Genomic DNA, 16,512 nt, shown 5'->3' on the forward strand with positions numbered 1-16,512 from the left:
AGAATGAGAGAGGAGAGATGGTGAAGAGAGAGAGAGAGAGGAAGAAAGGGAGAAGAGGATAGAGGGATAGAGAGAGTGGGAGAGGGAAAACAAAAGAGGGAAAGGGAGAAAGAGAGAATGAGAAAGAGAGGAGAGAGATGGTGAGAGGGAGGAGAGAGAGATGGTGAAGAGAAAGACAGAAAGAGAGAGGGAGGAGAGAGAGAGAGAGAGAGAGAGAGAGAGAGAGAGAGAGAGAGAGAGTATTGATTCTCCCTTTTCCATTATAGACATGTAGTGCTATGTTCCTCATACATAGAGGGATTTGCTGTTGTTTCTCCTGAAGTTTCAGACATTTCCCCCAGGAAAGGAGTGGAAAAGAGAAGATGAAAGTATAATAAAGGAGAGCAAGGAAACCACAGATAATTCTCCAACCTCCCCCTTCTTCTCTTGATACATATGTCCCACTCTTTCTTTCATTTTTGAGTTTCTGCAAGGAGGACCAGTGTTGTCTGAGTGTTTTGAACAGACACTGATTTTTTCTGAGAGTTATCCAAGACTTGAGGGAGAGGATGGGGGTGGAGCCAAACTTGGTAAATGTGGAATGATGATTTCTAGGAAAATACTCAATTATATCAGAACTCCCATTTCCACAGTGCTTGAAATTTACAAAGTCTTTTCTTTACAGCTTCCTTGTTTGGGAGGCAATACAGGTAATCTCCCCATTTTTAGATAGGTGACCAGAGTTTATGAGAAGCATGTCACCACCAATCAGCCAGCCCTCCTGTCTTCGGTTCATTCAAAAGTGAGTTTCTTCACGCTAAGGCATAAAATAGAGATTGGCTACCCACAGAGTTCAACTCAATTCTCCCCCAGTAGAAAACCTTATGAATGACTCCTTGTTATTTTTTCTGGATTATCTCAAAAATAGAAGTTCTAGGAGTCTCATATAGGGACATTTTTAAGGTAAATTCCTAGACCTAAGAGATTCAGTCCTCTTCCAAAGCTTTGGATGCTTATTTGGTGCAACTCTGGGGATTGTTTGAGCATCAAGCCACATCACGGGACTTAAACATATGTGCCTGGCAAAGCATGTGTTTTTGTTGTTGCTGTTTGGTCTTTTCAGCCCTGTCTGACTCTTTTGACCCCATTTAATGTTTTCTTGACAAAGATACTGGAGGTTTTGCCATTTCCTTCTCCAGCTCATTTTACATATGAGGAAACTGAGGCAAATGGGGTTAAGTGATTTGCCCAGGGTCATGCAGCTAGTAAGTGTCTGAGAGTGGATTAGAACTTAGATCCTCCAGGGCTTGCACCCTACCCACTGTGCTGCCTAACTGCCCTAAGCATGTGTTTATATAAGGTAGTAATAATGGTTCGCATTTATATATCACTTTAAGGTTTGCAAAGCTCTCATGTGTTATCTTATTTTATTCTTACAAGAACTCTGTGGAGATGATGCAGTTATAATCTTCATTTTATAGATAAGGATACTGAGGCTCATAAAATTTAAGTGACTTGCCTCAAATCATACGACTAGTAGGTGTCAGAGTGGGGATTTCAATTAAGGATTTCCAGAATCCAAGTCTGGTCCTCTCTTTTGCTGTGCCTCAGTATTATAAAGCATTTAGGTGTTACAGTGGATAGAGTGACGGAGTCAAGAAGTTCAAATTCAGCCTCAGACATTTACTAGCTGTTACCCTGGGCAAGTCATTTAATTTCTGTCTGCCTCAGTTTCCTCAACTGAAAAATGGGGATAATAATAACACCTAACTCCCAGGGTTGTTGGAAGGATCAAATGAGACAAAATATAGTTCATCATAGGCACCTAATAAATGCGTGTTTCCTTTCTCCCGGCACAGGGATTCCAGGGAATTGGGAAGATCCTAGAAGAATATTTTAAGAAAAACTGTTTTTAAATTTTTGAATAAATATGAATTAAATGAACATTTTTTTATATAGAAAGTTGATCAGATAAGGAAGATTGTACATGAAACTGTGGGCCTATTACATATAGCCTCCTTTTACTTTTAAGAACATACTAAGTTCAAGGCTACCTTCAGAGCTATCTAGCTGTGTTTCCTTCTGAACTTTCTTCTACTTGCTTTTGTGAATTTTAAATGTTTCATTGACCTACCTTTCTTTTCTTCATTTTTTGATAATAGAATTACCAGTTTCCTTTCTCCCTGAGAATTGGAAAAAGGAAAAAAAACAAAGTCCTCATAACAATAAGCATAATCAAGGAAGACAAATATACATGCTGGCCATATCCCAAAATGTAGATCTCCTTCTGTATCCTGATTTTATCACCTCTCTGTTGGGATGGAGAGGTCAAGCCTTGTTATCAGTTCTCTGGAGTTGGGGTTGGTCATTTCCTTGATCAAATTTATTGAGTTTTTCAAAGTGCTTTTTCTATACAGTGTTGTGGTTACTGTATGCATCGTGCTGGTTCTGTTCAAATCTTTCTGCATCAGTTCATACAATTTCTCTGAAGCTGTTACTTTCATTAATTCCTGTGGCACAATAATGTTTCTTAACATCTATATATCAAAATCTGTTCAGCCGTTTTCCCTGAGGAATACTTTTCAGACTTCTTCCTCTAAGCCTTTATAATAACTTCCTTAGCCAGGCATAAAAATAGAGTTCTTTTAAGTCAGAGGCTATGTAGAATATGATAACCATTTTTTTCTCTCCTTCCTGGACAGTAGCATTTAATTTAGAAGTACGTTTGGAAAAAAGTAAAGCTCCATTGTGATTCTAGGACAGAAAAATGGGGAATATCAAAGACCTCTCTGACTCAAGGAAGATGTAAAAAATGATCTAGAATCTTTCCTTTTTCTAACCTGGAGCCCAGGGTTTTCTTTGAAAGATGAACAGTGTAAAGAAATATATTGATGTTTTTGTTTTAAGTTATGAAAAGGAAAGAAATAAGGGGATCTGCCTTCTTAAAAAATGCCCCAGTTTCTATTAACCTTTGGGGGAAGGGAATGTCCATGAGTAACAGAATTAAGAGCATGTGCCTCCTCTTTAGACAGTCAATTAACAAGCAGTCATTAAACACTGACAATGTGAAGGAGTGGAGGAAGTGGTATGTTTGTAAATGTTTAAGAACCAGCTCCCCAGGAAAAAATGTACTATATGACACACTTTTAAGATTAACATGCATTATTAACATTTTCTCCATCACTTTCTTAAGTCCAGACAATCAACAGAACAATAATTCAAGCCCTGATTTGTAGCAGTTGCTGATTTTGAGGTATAGACTTTCACATTGAAAACTTCACAATTGGCTAGGTTAGAGATGATACCATCACACCCCTGACTATATACCAGGTACCATGCTATGCACTATGCATATAAAGATAGGCACAAACAGTCCTTGCATTTAGGGACATATTAAGTGAGGGAGACAACATATAAACGAATAAACAGCTACATACCAGATAGACACAGAGAGGATGAATGGTAACCTTAGAATGTAATCTCTAGCAGATAGCATTACCTAGTTAGAGTTGAGAGATAAAGTTTGAAACTTGTGCGAGGGTGAAATGGAAGGGGGAGAGATGGAATGAGGGAGGAGAAGGGGATGGAATGTGGATTGTAGGAGGAGGTGGCTGAAGGCAGTAAGTGATTTCATAGAATTTAACATTTGTACATAGCTAACAGCTACATTTAAGATGAAAGACAGGATATCAGGAACTTAAAAAAAAAGGCCTGTGGGTAGTCCCATTGATGTAAGAATAACAAGTCAATGTTGAAAAAAGGAGTTAATAACAATTAATAATGAGTTATTCAAAATTGGTGCTTTGGTGTCTATATTTTTAAAAATAAATTTTGTAAAAAAATTAATGTCTTCTTTTTATATTATTGATGAGGTGCTTGTGCTTGGACCCTAAATTCTAGCAGCCTCTGTTTGGGTGCCTGTTCCTGAACCCCAATTCCAAAACACATCCAGTTCTCATAAACACATCTAGTTCTCAAAACTGTGTTTCAAGCTGTCTCTCTCTAGCTAAAGGGCAGCTTGCCCCAACTTATCTCTGCTTCTTCCTTAGTCCACTGAGTCATAACCATATTTACTATTTATTGACCTTTCTAACATGTATCCTAGACATAGTATTTTGTCTAACTAGACCCTAGATAAGAAACTATATGGAGATTCCCCTTTAGCCCCAACTGAGAGTGAACTTAGTGAAGTTTCACAGTAAAGACCACACCCCTAGTAACCCTGCTGTGGGCTATTTCCTAGAGAACTCTGGGTAATACACCTGTGCAATAGATATTAAATGTGCATGTTCCTTTAAGAACTAACCACTCCCTAAACACACCTTAACCACTCCCTAATCCCACTCCCCAAACACCAAACTGACTTGTTTCCCCCTTTAATCTTTATAAAAACTCCCCCTGCACCCCTCTATGGTTGCAGGTTTCCTAAGAATTCTTGCCTGCTGAAAAAACCTAATAAATCTTTGCCTCCTTGACTTAAAGAATGTTTGTGTCCGTGAATTCATTCCAGGCAGCCTCGCCCTGGGAACTTTGGTTTGGCATCCCTGCATCCTTGGGTTTTTTCTCCCCCTCTACATTATCCCCAGTATCCTTTTCCTTCCATTCCCTTCCCTTCCCATCCTCTTCCTTCCCTCCCCAACCTCTTCCTTCCCTCCTATTCCCTCCCCATCCTCTTCCTTCCCTCCCCATCTTTTTCCTCCCTTCCCCTCCCCTACACTTACCCTTCCCTGCCCATCATTCCATATAACAAATATTATTTTCAAAAGACATAAACAACAAAAAGATGAAAAAGTCAGCATGACCAAGCAATACATTGAAAATTATATTTTTCCTAATGTTTATTCTATGTGGTATATTTTGAGTTGTGTAAGATATTAGTTCATTTCCTTAATGTGTTATCAAAAGAAAATTTTGTTTCTATTTTTCTACAAAGTCTAAATAGTGAAATTAAATGGGATCGTTGTTTCTTCAATGATACCTGTATTGAGAAACTAGTGAAATTTGAGAATTCTAAGTGGGAACAAATAAGGACTTTAAGGCACTCCCAACTTGCCTGTGAGTCAAGTGTATATAATGTGAAGTCTCCTACCTTGCTGCTGTCCCCACTCTTCGCATCTAGAACTTTCCTTTCTGGACCAGACTCCCAAAAATCTTTCCCTCAGTCACTGGGGCAGTCAGTTTGCTCAGCTTGGGAATGCCTACCTTTCAGCTGAGATATCTAGATGGGCAAGCTTCACATCCCATCCAGCCATCTACTTTCTCCGTCTTGCCATCTGCCCTACATGATGAGCTCATCACTCTCCAGCCCCTTTCCAAGTGCTCTGGACACAGGAATTGAATCAATGCTTTTCCTGCTTCTGTAAAAGGCATTCAAACAGCTGCCATTGGTGACCAATAGGTCACCATTCTTGTGACCTCTCAGACAAAAACTCTCCTCACTTGTGACAACCCCACCAGCCCCTCACATTAGAATGTTAGTTCATTGAAGGCAGGAGCTTTCTCAAATCTGTATTTGTTTTCCCAGTGCTTAGTGCTATGACTGGCACATAGTAAGTCCTTAATGAATGCTTACTTAATATATGCAGTTCCTATGTTAGACCTGATAGGGGACTTTAGGCAGCCCCTCTAAGTCAGAATAGGGTATTCAGAATGTGATGATGGTCTCTCACACTGAGGGGAGAAGCAGGTGGGGTATGTGTGGACACTGACCAGCGAAAATCTTTGGGCTGCCTAGGGATTGCTTAAATATTTATACCCTTATTTTAACTTCAAATTTCTTTTTCCCCTGGTATTTCTACACATATCCTTCCTATCATAATTAAAAAGGACTTATGAGATCATCTAGTTTAACTTTCCACACATTTTCCATGGTACAATGGAGCTGTTCCATGTACATGTAACTTACAAAAATTATTTATTCTAAGTTAACCTACTGCAATATCAATTAAGTTGGGACTTTTTTTTTTACTGTTTTAGAGTGATAAATCAATTAAGTGTCTTTAATTGAGCCTTACTTGGTACAAAGCCCCAGGCCCAAACCCCTATCTACTAGGTGCTAAGCCTATGTGGGTGTGAAGCACTCAGGGTTCTAAGGGCAGTTGCTAAGAGCAGAGCCAATAGTAGGAGCCTGAGTTCTGGTCGCTCAGATGATGTTTGATGATGGCTAAAGAGTGTATAAAAAGAGAGAACGGAGCTATTTGCTAGGGGCTCTCACTCTTGGAGGAGTGCTAATGTGGAGACTGGGCAGCTGTAGTTAAGAGCCCTCCAGCTTGTGAACCCGGATGTTGATGCCTTCTTGGTAACTATGAATTGTATTTGGTCTGTTTATAATGTTTGTTTGTAGTTTGTTTGTATTTGCTCTGAAGTTCGGGGTGCTGGCTTTTCCCCCTGAACTAAGTGAATGATACTTGTATGTTGGATTGAAATAAGATTGTTAACCCCTTAATGTTACTTTCATTAGTAAAGCAGATTGAAAGAACCTGTGCTGGCAGCGTTCTTGTTGTTGGGCTTGTGTTGGTCTTTCACCCCCACAGCAGCTGCTAGCTGAATTGTTGCAACACTTACTTCATTCTCCTCTCCCCCAAGAGAAAAACAATTGAGTTGAGGCAAGGCCTGCCTCCATCCAATGAGTGCATAGCTTAGTGTAAAGGTGAGATGGCAGCTAGAAATCTATGATTCCTTTATTTAGTCTCAGTTTCTTCTAAGCCTTTCATAGGGCAAGCATCTCATTGTGTTGAGTCATAATCTCTTCTTCAGTCATACCCACAGGTATTGCTTATATTCTGTTTGGACTGGTAGAGCTAATGAAGACAGCCTTAGCCAGCCTCTATCAGCTAGAAGGCTCCTATTGGTTCAATGCTAGAGTGATGTGCTTGTAGTGAGAGAAGACTTGAGTTCAAATGTGACCTCATACACTTACCAGCTGTGTGACTCTGCATAAGTCACGTAACCTCTGATGGCCTCAGTTTCTTCATCTGTAAAGATGGGGATGATAATATTGCCACCTGCCTCTTCAGGATGTTGTGAGGATCAAAGGAGTTTATGTTTCATAATGTGCTTTGCAAACTTTAAAACACTATATAAATGCTGGCTATTATCGTTCTTGGGTTTCGTCTTGTCTCCTCATGAAGAAGAAATAGTTATTGTTGTCCTCTAATAGAATCACCCTGATGTATGAAAACCCTTTCGAGAGTCCTTTTTTTACCTTAAGCATCAGTTTTCCTGCCAGCTAAGTCTTTACCTAATTTTGTTTTTTCTATATGAACAGAATTTTTAGTTTCCTCCTCCCTCCTGATCAATAGCTTGGCTGGGTCAAATGAAAAATAAATTTTACATTCAATTGTTTCTATGGCAACCATATCAGATCCATTTGTTATCTGCTACAGACTTCCTTCTTTTAAAGAGATCCTAACCCTTTCCAATTATAACTCTTTAAAGCTATTCTTTAAAATGACTTTGTGGGTTTTTCTCAGGGTTTTTCAAGGGTAATTTTGACTTTCTAAGACTTCTGCCTTATTGCAGACTTGAAAGCCAACCCTCCCTCCCTCTTACCTCCCCACCGTGCAAGATGCTACCCTACCATTTAAGGGAACAAGTCTGTTTTAGAATTCAGAAGACTCATTGTTAGTCTAACTAATATCTAGATGACTCGCAGTGGGCTACTGAATGTCTCTGGGGCTCAAGTTTTCTTACCTGGAAAAAGGTGGGGTTTTAACCTAGATGACCTATGAAGTTCCTTTTAGCTCAAGCATCCTTTGGTCACATGCCTCTAGATTAATCTCATAGTTTCCAGGTAGGTCTCCCCAGCTCCAATCACCCTATTCTAACCCATTAAAAACACCATGGTTGGGGCAGCTAGGTGGTGCAGTGAGTAGAGCACCGGCCCTGGAGTCAGGAGGACCTGAGTTCAAATCCGGCCTCAGACACTTGACACATGTACTAGCTGTGTGACCTTGGGCAAGTCACTTAACCCCAATTGCCCTGCAAAAAACAAAAAGAAAACAAAACAAAACACTGTCGTAGTGTGTCACAGGAGATAGAGTACTGTATTTGGAGTTAACAAGTTCTGGGGTCAAATGGCAGCTTTCCTATTATGTGACACTGGTCAATCCACTTACTTGAGTCAGAATCTCAGGAAACTCTTAAAGACTATAAGTTATAGAGGGACTATGACCTGCTTTGGTCGACAGAGTTCCCATGACAAAATCTCAGGTCTTCGACATCCTGACTATATTGGCTATTGACACAGGCATCCATTCGATCAATCAGTCCTCTGCAGAAATATTTTCAGGAGCTCTTGATTGCATATTAAATAATGTTTCAGATTACTTTGCCTGACATTCAAGGCTCTTCACAATTTGGTGTCAAGGAATATTTCCAGCTTTATCTCATATTCCTTACCTCTAAACACCCTACGCAAGAGCCAAACTGCATAATTTTCCCTCTGAACACGCCTCTAACTTTCCTACTCCTGTGTCTTTGTTCATGCTTTTTTATGTGCTTGGATTATACTTTTTTCCCTCCTTTGCCTGTGGAAGTGCAATGTTCTTCATGAAATCTTCGCTGATTAACCCCTCATTGACATTGACTTTTTCCTGTACTTGTTCAGTTGTTCTCAGTTGCGTCTGACTCTTTCTGACTCCATTTGGGGTTTTCTTGGCAAAGATACTGGAGTGGTTTGCCGTTTCCTTCTCAAGCTTATTTTACAGATGAGGAAACTGAGGCAAATAGAATTAAGTGACTTGCCCAGGGTCACACAGCTAGTAAGGGTCTGAGGCTAGATTTGAACTCAGAAAGATAAGTCTTCCTAACTCCATTTTTGGAACTCTGTCCACTGCACCACCTAGCTGCCCTTTTCTCTGTAAACTTCCCATCATACTTTGCACAGTACTAATGTCTCTAATGCACTTTTCATATGATATTATGTATTAGAGTTATCTATATTTGTGCCTTACCCTGTGCTATACTTTAAGTTCATTGAGAGCTGGGGCTGTATCTTACCTCGGGCAGAGCATGGAGTAATGGATAAAATTCTGTGTTTGGAGTCAAGAAGAAGCAGGATTGCCTCTAGCACTTATAAGCTGTGTGACCCTGGACAGATTACTTCTCTGGGCCTCAGTTTCCTCACCAAAAAATAGGGGCACTAGAGTTGATTACCTTTACAATTCCTTTCAAATTTATATTCTATGAATGAAGCCCCCTGTCTTAGGAGACAACCCCATGTCTTGAAACATTGGATGCTCCTGACATTTCTTCTATCTTCCAGGATAATACCTCTTGGAACAGACTCTTCTCCTCCTGGCAGAGAGCCCAAGAACGCACTGGAGAGATACTAATGAGTAAGAGTTGGGCTTTTGCTGACTCCTCTCCTGAAAGTGACCTCTGCCCCAAGGAGGAAAGTGATATTGTCTTCTCTCTTCATTACAGATACTGGCAGTGAGAGGAGACCCCTGAATGAGGATCTCTCAACTTCTCATGAAACTTTAATGTTCACCTGATGCCTGGCATTTTTCAGAAGCTGCACCTGCCTATCTAATTATCATCTACTGCCTCATTTAAAGTGGAAAGGTTCATTTGTTAGGAGGGTGAAGACGAAGAGCAGAGAAGCTTGTTTTGGGGAGCCACCAGGAGTCTAGGGTGCCTTGTGAAATTAAGAAGCTTGGGAAGGTTCAGAAATAAGGAACCATCCACTAGGATTGGGATCCATTTAACAAGTACCAGACATCTGCTGCATGTGGAGAACTGTGCATGGCATTCTGAGAGTTACAAAAATTATGTCACTGATGCCCATGTTCAAAGGGATCGTGCCAGCTTCCTTTGTATTCTCTATCATTTTGCTCCATCCCAGGCTTTACATCTGCTTAGGGGCTTCCATGAGGGACGCTTTTACATACTGTTTCCTAAATGCACCTGTTTTTAATGCCATGAAATTCAGATTTCATTGGATAGGGATGCTTACTTATCAGGCAAGTAGCATGTGTGATTACTCAGAAGGGTCAAAGCTTCCAGGGAGAGTCATCTGCAGGGTTGAAAGTTGTAAACAGCCTGGAGCACACAAATGCCCTGATGCACTGGTGCCATTTGCCTGTGGACCTTTTCAAATGGATTGTTTTGGTGCCCTGATGCTTATGTGTACATAGGACCTTGGAGTCCCTATATGCTTTCAGGGAAGTGGATAGAGGCTTTTGAATCCAAAGATACTATTCTAATATTGCATTAAGGAAGATGGACATAAGATCTCATTAGAAGCCCACCCATTTAATTACAAGGCTGGGGATCATAGAATTAGAGCTAGAAGGGACCTCTTAAGCCAATTAATCCAACCCCTGTCATTTCACAGATGAAGGAATTATGACCTCAGATAGGGGAAGTAATTTGTCCAGATGACAGAGATATCTGAGGTGAGATCTTTGGGATCATACATTTAGAACTGGAAGTTACCTTAGAGGGCATCCAGTCCAACCTTCTCATTTTACAGATGAAGAAAGCTAGGTAGTGCAGTGACTGAAGGGCTAGACATTGAGTTCAAATCTGACCTCAGACACTCACTAGTTGTGTGACCCTGGGCAAGTCACTTAACCTCTGCCTGCCTCAGTGTTCTCCTCTGTAAAATGGAGATAACAATTTTGTTTACACTCCCATGTTATTGTGAGGATAATGTTTATAAAGTACTTTGGACATTTTTAAGCACTGTATTATTATTAAGCACTGTATTATTATTAACAAACAAACCACAGAGAAGTGACTTGCCCAACGTGATCTCATTGGTGTAGGCTTCCCCTCCCTAGGTGTGGATTGCAACTCCTTTATTCCCTATCCTCTTGTGAGATTCTTCTTCATGTCCTTCTTCAGATGCATTGTAAAGAACTGTCCAAAGTTCTGGAGGCCTTACTCTAGGTCTTTGGACATTTTGTGGGTATCGGTTTATCACCTGTCCTGTTGCCCCGCTTTTTTCTTCCCATGTGACCTGCATAATTCCTTCCCCAAACATCCATTTTCTGGATGATTGCTATCATGGTGCCTCTTGTGGGCCAGCCATTTCCTAATAAATAGGCTGCCTACACCCACTTTGTGTCTCTCAACTTGGTCCATGTGTCAACACCATTTTGATTCCTTGAAGTTTATGGTATTCCATGACACATGGTCACATGACATTTCTGTGAGAATACTGCTTTTGGAAACATGGGGCCGGATGCAGCTAGGGATTGTTACAAGACCTTCTCCAACTGCCCTGGTGAAATGCAGCTCACTGTCTTCCTCTTAGACTACTTTTGAGATCAGTTCATTGTCCAGGTTCAAAATCTATCCAGATACATGCACTGATGAATTGACTCAATGGGATTGCCATCCAATTGCACATTGGGCCAGGTGCATGCTTGGCTGACCTTGACAATAATGTAAGTAACAATGGACACCTGATTATCTTCTGGCTATTTGGAATAGGAGGAGGGACATCATAGCTCTCCCCTCTCTCAGCTGCAGCCAGAACAAAAAGATTTGTAGAGGAGGAAGTGCTTGGCACATGATAGGCACTCAGTAAATGCCTATTGGATTGAACTTGGGAAAATTGGGAAGAAAAGAAAATACAGTCGTTTAAGCATGTTTTGTAAATGCACAGAAAGGAACAGGAGGAAATTTGTGAAGAGATATGGATTGTTCTGGGGAGCAACTCTTGGGTGCAGATCTGATCTGGCACATTCCCCTCTAAGTGCTACAGCCTCTGAAGATCTGGAAAGGAAAGATCTTGTCATCAACAACCTTGGCACTGTCCACTTTGTTGTTTGTCCTTTGCTTTCGAAGAGGACCAATGACATTATGGGGTGATGATTTGACTTGTGGTGAATTGGATTTAAGTGAGGCAGAGTTTCACAAAGTCTTCAGCTTTACTCTCTTCCAGAGTCATCGAGGTCCAGTGGCAAGACAAGAGTCAGGACAACTGGCAGTGGCCTAGGATGCAGTGGATGACCTTGGCATCTTCAATGTCTGGCCAAGCTCTAAGAGCTCCTCAACTCCTGCTTCATCTGCCTTCATGGCTGTTGGAACAAATTGTTCTTATCTGTCCATTCTGCTGAGGAATGTCTTCACATGTTTGGGGTAGACATCTCCCTAACTCATTGGTGTATTTGAGGCCTGTCGGTTACCTTCAACCTCATTTAGCCTGTCTGCTGAGATGTTTTTACCTGGATGTGGCCACTGTATATGCTATTGTTTCTTGGAGCCACAGGTGAGACTTGGGTGAGGGTGAATGCTAAAGGTGTATGAACAGCTCTGAAAAGGGCTTGGTGAGCCCTCACACCAGAGGTGCTAGTCTTCCCTGCACACTTCCACCCGCCCCTCCCCGTTCCACACACACACACACTGTCCAGTAGTTTAACATCAGAAGCAGATACGCTTTTCTCAGCTGAAATGATGCTAAGGAAGATTCATTTCCATAGAATTTGCTGCTGCACCCTAAGTCCCATGGGACCTTTCCATCTGACTTGCAGCTAAAACCTCTTTGTATTGCCTCTCCATATTAGAATGTGGGCTTCTTGAGGGTAGGGACAATCTCACATTGGTTTGTAACCTCCTTGGGGGAAGAGACTGTCTTTTGCCCCTTTTTGTATCCTCAACAGTTAGCTCAGTACTTGGCACATAGTAGGCACTTATAAATGGTGAATGATTGATTTTCTGTTTGTCAGCCAAGAGCTTAGCACGGTGCATATTGAGCATTTAATAAATGTTTTTTTTTCATTTATTGATTCATTTATGTTTTCATTCATCTTCCACTATACCTTCCTCCAGGGCTGTTATGAAGAGAAAAACATTTTGCAAACCTTAAAACAATATCAAAATGGTATATCATGCCAGTTTGGAGTCTATGATCCTAAGAGCCAATATGGCACCTCTTACTCACTTGCTTCTGGGATCCACCATTGCATCAGGGTGACGGAGAGACCATGGGAAGTAAATTTAAGAGGTGTGGGTTTAAATCCCAAGCCTTCCGTTCTTAACTTACTGGCTGGGTGACCCTGTACAAGTCTCTTAGCCTCTATGATCCTCAGTTTCTTCATCTGTAAACTGGGGGTAAGCAATTCTTTCACTGCCCGCATTATAGTGTGATTATAAGGAAAACATGTTGCCACCTTAAGGACCCAGATAACTGTTATTACTGTGGGTTTTGCCTCCATTTTATAGATGAGGAAACTGAGGTTCAAGAACATTTAAATGACTAGCCCAAGGTCACATGATTATGAAGGTTAGAAGCTAGGATTCCAACCCAGATCATTATTGAATCCAAATCTGTAATTTTTTCATTATTCAATTTCAATCATATCTGCTTCAGGGGGCTGGATGATCACTTGTTGAAGATACTTCAGAGAGGATTCCTGTTCAGGCATGGACTAGACCAGGTGGTTTCTGAGGTCCTGTCTAATCCAATCCAAATTAACAAGCTTTATTAACTGCTTACCATGTGCTAGGCACATGGTAAACTTACCATAAGGCTTACCATGTGCTAGGTTAGGTGCTCCATCAGAATTTAAGCTCCTCGAGGGCAGAGATTTTTGTTTTTGTCTTTGGATGCCCATGGCTTAGCGCAGTGCCAAGTATATAGCAGGTGCTTAATAAATGCTTGTTGATTGATTACTGGACATTACAAGACAAAAATAAAACAGCTTTTGCTTTCAAAGAGCTTACATTCTGTTAGAAATTCTGGGAATTCTGAGCTTCAGTGAATGAGACCTATTTGGATTAGAGTTTTCCACTAGACTAAGACTCTACCTAAATGTAATGAACTCACAGCACAGGACCACTGGCGGGGTGCAGATGTGTGTGTGTGTGTGTGTGTGTGTGTGTGTGTGTCTGTGTGTGTCTGTGTGTTTAAGAGGCAGAGACAGAGAGACAGAGGTAGAAGGAGACAGAGAGAGACAGACCCACAGAGAGAAAGAAACAGAGATATAGAGACAGAGAGACATATACATAGAGAGAAGGAAGGGGAAAAGGACATTAAGTAGAGACAGAGGGAGAGAGGAGAGAGAGATTCTGTCCGTGTCTCTTTCTTGATAGAGCTTATTTTTGGCTTACTGCCCCTAATTCCTGGGGCCATGTCAGCCATTCCAGCTAGCTTCTCAGAAGAATTATTTTGCTCGCCAGGACATAGTTGACTTTATCACTTCCCTTGGCGCTCTTAATGTCTTTGTTTTTCATGTTCCCCATCTTGTTCAGCCTCCTGTCCAGCACGGTCTGAAATTATTTCTGGAAACTTGATTTCAGCATTAATTAGTGCATCTCTACAGGATCTCTGCTCCTTGAGAAGGGAATTGGGGAGATGCGGGCAGAGCTCGGCAATGTTGATAGTGTTGGAGACTGGCAAGGGGGAGAATGTAGGAAATCATAAAATCCCATTCTCTGAGTTCAGAAGGACCTCCGAGGCTATCTTAATTTCTTCCCCAAACCATTGTAATCTTTAGCGATGTTTTCTCAGTTCCTTCTGGCATTATCATTTGTGCTCCTCTGAATCCTGTATAGATTCTGTAGTGGTCATCTATTGGTTTTGACAAATCTTGGGAGATTTTCTGCCGCAGCTTGGATATTTACCTCGGGAAGATCTATTTATCCTTTATTAAATGCTTACTGTGTGTCTGGCACTATGCTATGTGCTAAGGACAAATAGATGCAAACAAAACATTCTGCTCTCTAAGAGCTCACATTTTTCTGTGGGGAAACAACATAAGCATATATATTGTTGTTCACTCATTTCAGTCACGACCGCTCTTTGTGACCCCATTTGGATTTTTCTTGTCAAAGATACTGAAGTGATTTGTCATTTCCTTCTCCAGTTCAGTTTACAGATGAGGAAACTGAGATAAACAGTGTGAAGTGACTTGCCCAGGGTCACACAGCTGGTAAATGTCTGAGGCTGGATTTGAACTAAGTAGATGCAAAATACATAAAAGGCAATTTCAGCATGGACCTAGCAAACTTGAGCTGAAACTTAGGGATATCCAATAATTTCTAAGGCTCCTTCTTGTTAAAAAATTATGACCCTGTGATGCGAGCAACAGTGAAACATAGCCAGGTAAGGATGAAAGTTGTTTCTCTGTGGGGGTGAGTAAGGAGCATTGCAAATTCCATTCTCTCTTTCAGAGAACTCTTTCACGTTCTCAATCTCATGTGATACTGCCTTGTTGTTCTGAGAGGGAGGTAGGGCATGGCAGGACGGGAAGTATTATCCTCATATTTTGGCTAAGGAAACAGGTTCAGAATGAGAAATAATTTGCCTCACTTTATACAGTTCATAAAAGAAAGACCTGGGACTCAGACTTAGGATGCTTGACTCATCATGATGTCTACCACTCTCTGATTTTGGGGAAGCTTTATATATGTTTCTTGTGGTTTTTTTTTGGAGGGGGGAAGGCAAAGCAATTGGGGTTAAGTGACTTGCCCAAGGTCACACAGTTAGTAAGTGTGTCAAGTGTCTGAGGCCACATTTGAACTCAGGTCCTCCTGACTCCAGGGCCTGTGCTCTACTCACTGTGCCATCTAGCTGCCCCCTGTTTATATATGTTTCTTAAAGTGTTCAGTGGTCTTTTTATCATTTCTGTCACATTTTTCATTTTCCAAATTCCTAGTGTAGGTCAGGATTCCCTTCTATCTCTCCAGATCCTTTTTCTTCTTGTTTTTTGCTTTGAAATGCTTCTATTTTTAAGAGGAATATTTCATTTTTCATGATGAACTGAGGAATGGAATGTATTTCTCGGATCTTTTTACCTTTTCTAAGAGGGAGACTAGCCTGCACATTGAACACAGATAACATTCACTTGGCTGTGGCAGAAAGACAAATATGATACACTCTGTGCATGTGAAATTGTCTCTGTTCTCCTGACCTGCTGGCAGTGAGACTCTCAGTTCGTTACCATTCCTGCTAGCAGCTCCCATGAAATGAACAAGAGTTTGGGTAAATAATGTGAAGTATAGATGCTTTTAAAAAACATTCTGACAATTTTCATTTGGTCAGTGCAAATCCATCCTCTAGGGTAAGGGGTTCTCAGAGTGTGGTCTGGGATCCCCTGGGGTTCCCTAAGACCCTTTCAAGGTGTCCATGAGGTCAAAACCATTTTTATAATAATAATTAGGCATTTAAAGTTCCAATACGGTAAAATAGCTGGATAGAACCCACATAAAAGGTCTTCGCAGAAGGTCAATGATTTTTAAGAGGGTAAAGGGGTTCTGGGTCCAAAAAGTTTGAGAATCACGGTTCTTAGAGAGGAAGGTCATGACTCTTCCTCATCTTGTATGGGTGCCCCCCTATGGTCCCTATATTCTCCCCTACTAGCCATTTTTTGGGTAATGAACCTCCCTAGACTTAGCTATAGTGACCCTTGGAAGACTCATTATGGGGACTATCCTCAGATGTCTTACCAGACAAGATTTGCTAGAGTCTGTGGTCCACTGGCACAGCTTTTGAGAACTGAGGTCCACATGCCCATGCTATGATGAGAAAGTATCGTGTAGAAAAGAGTTTATAGCTCAGAAACAGGAAGACCTAGGTTC

The sequence above is a fragment of the Trichosurus vulpecula genome, chromosome 2 (genome assembly GCF_011100635.1).
Source record: "Trichosurus vulpecula isolate mTriVul1 chromosome 2, mTriVul1.pri, whole genome shotgun sequence".
NCBI classification, from domain to species: Eukaryota; Metazoa; Chordata; class Mammalia; order Diprotodontia; family Phalangeridae; genus Trichosurus; species Trichosurus vulpecula.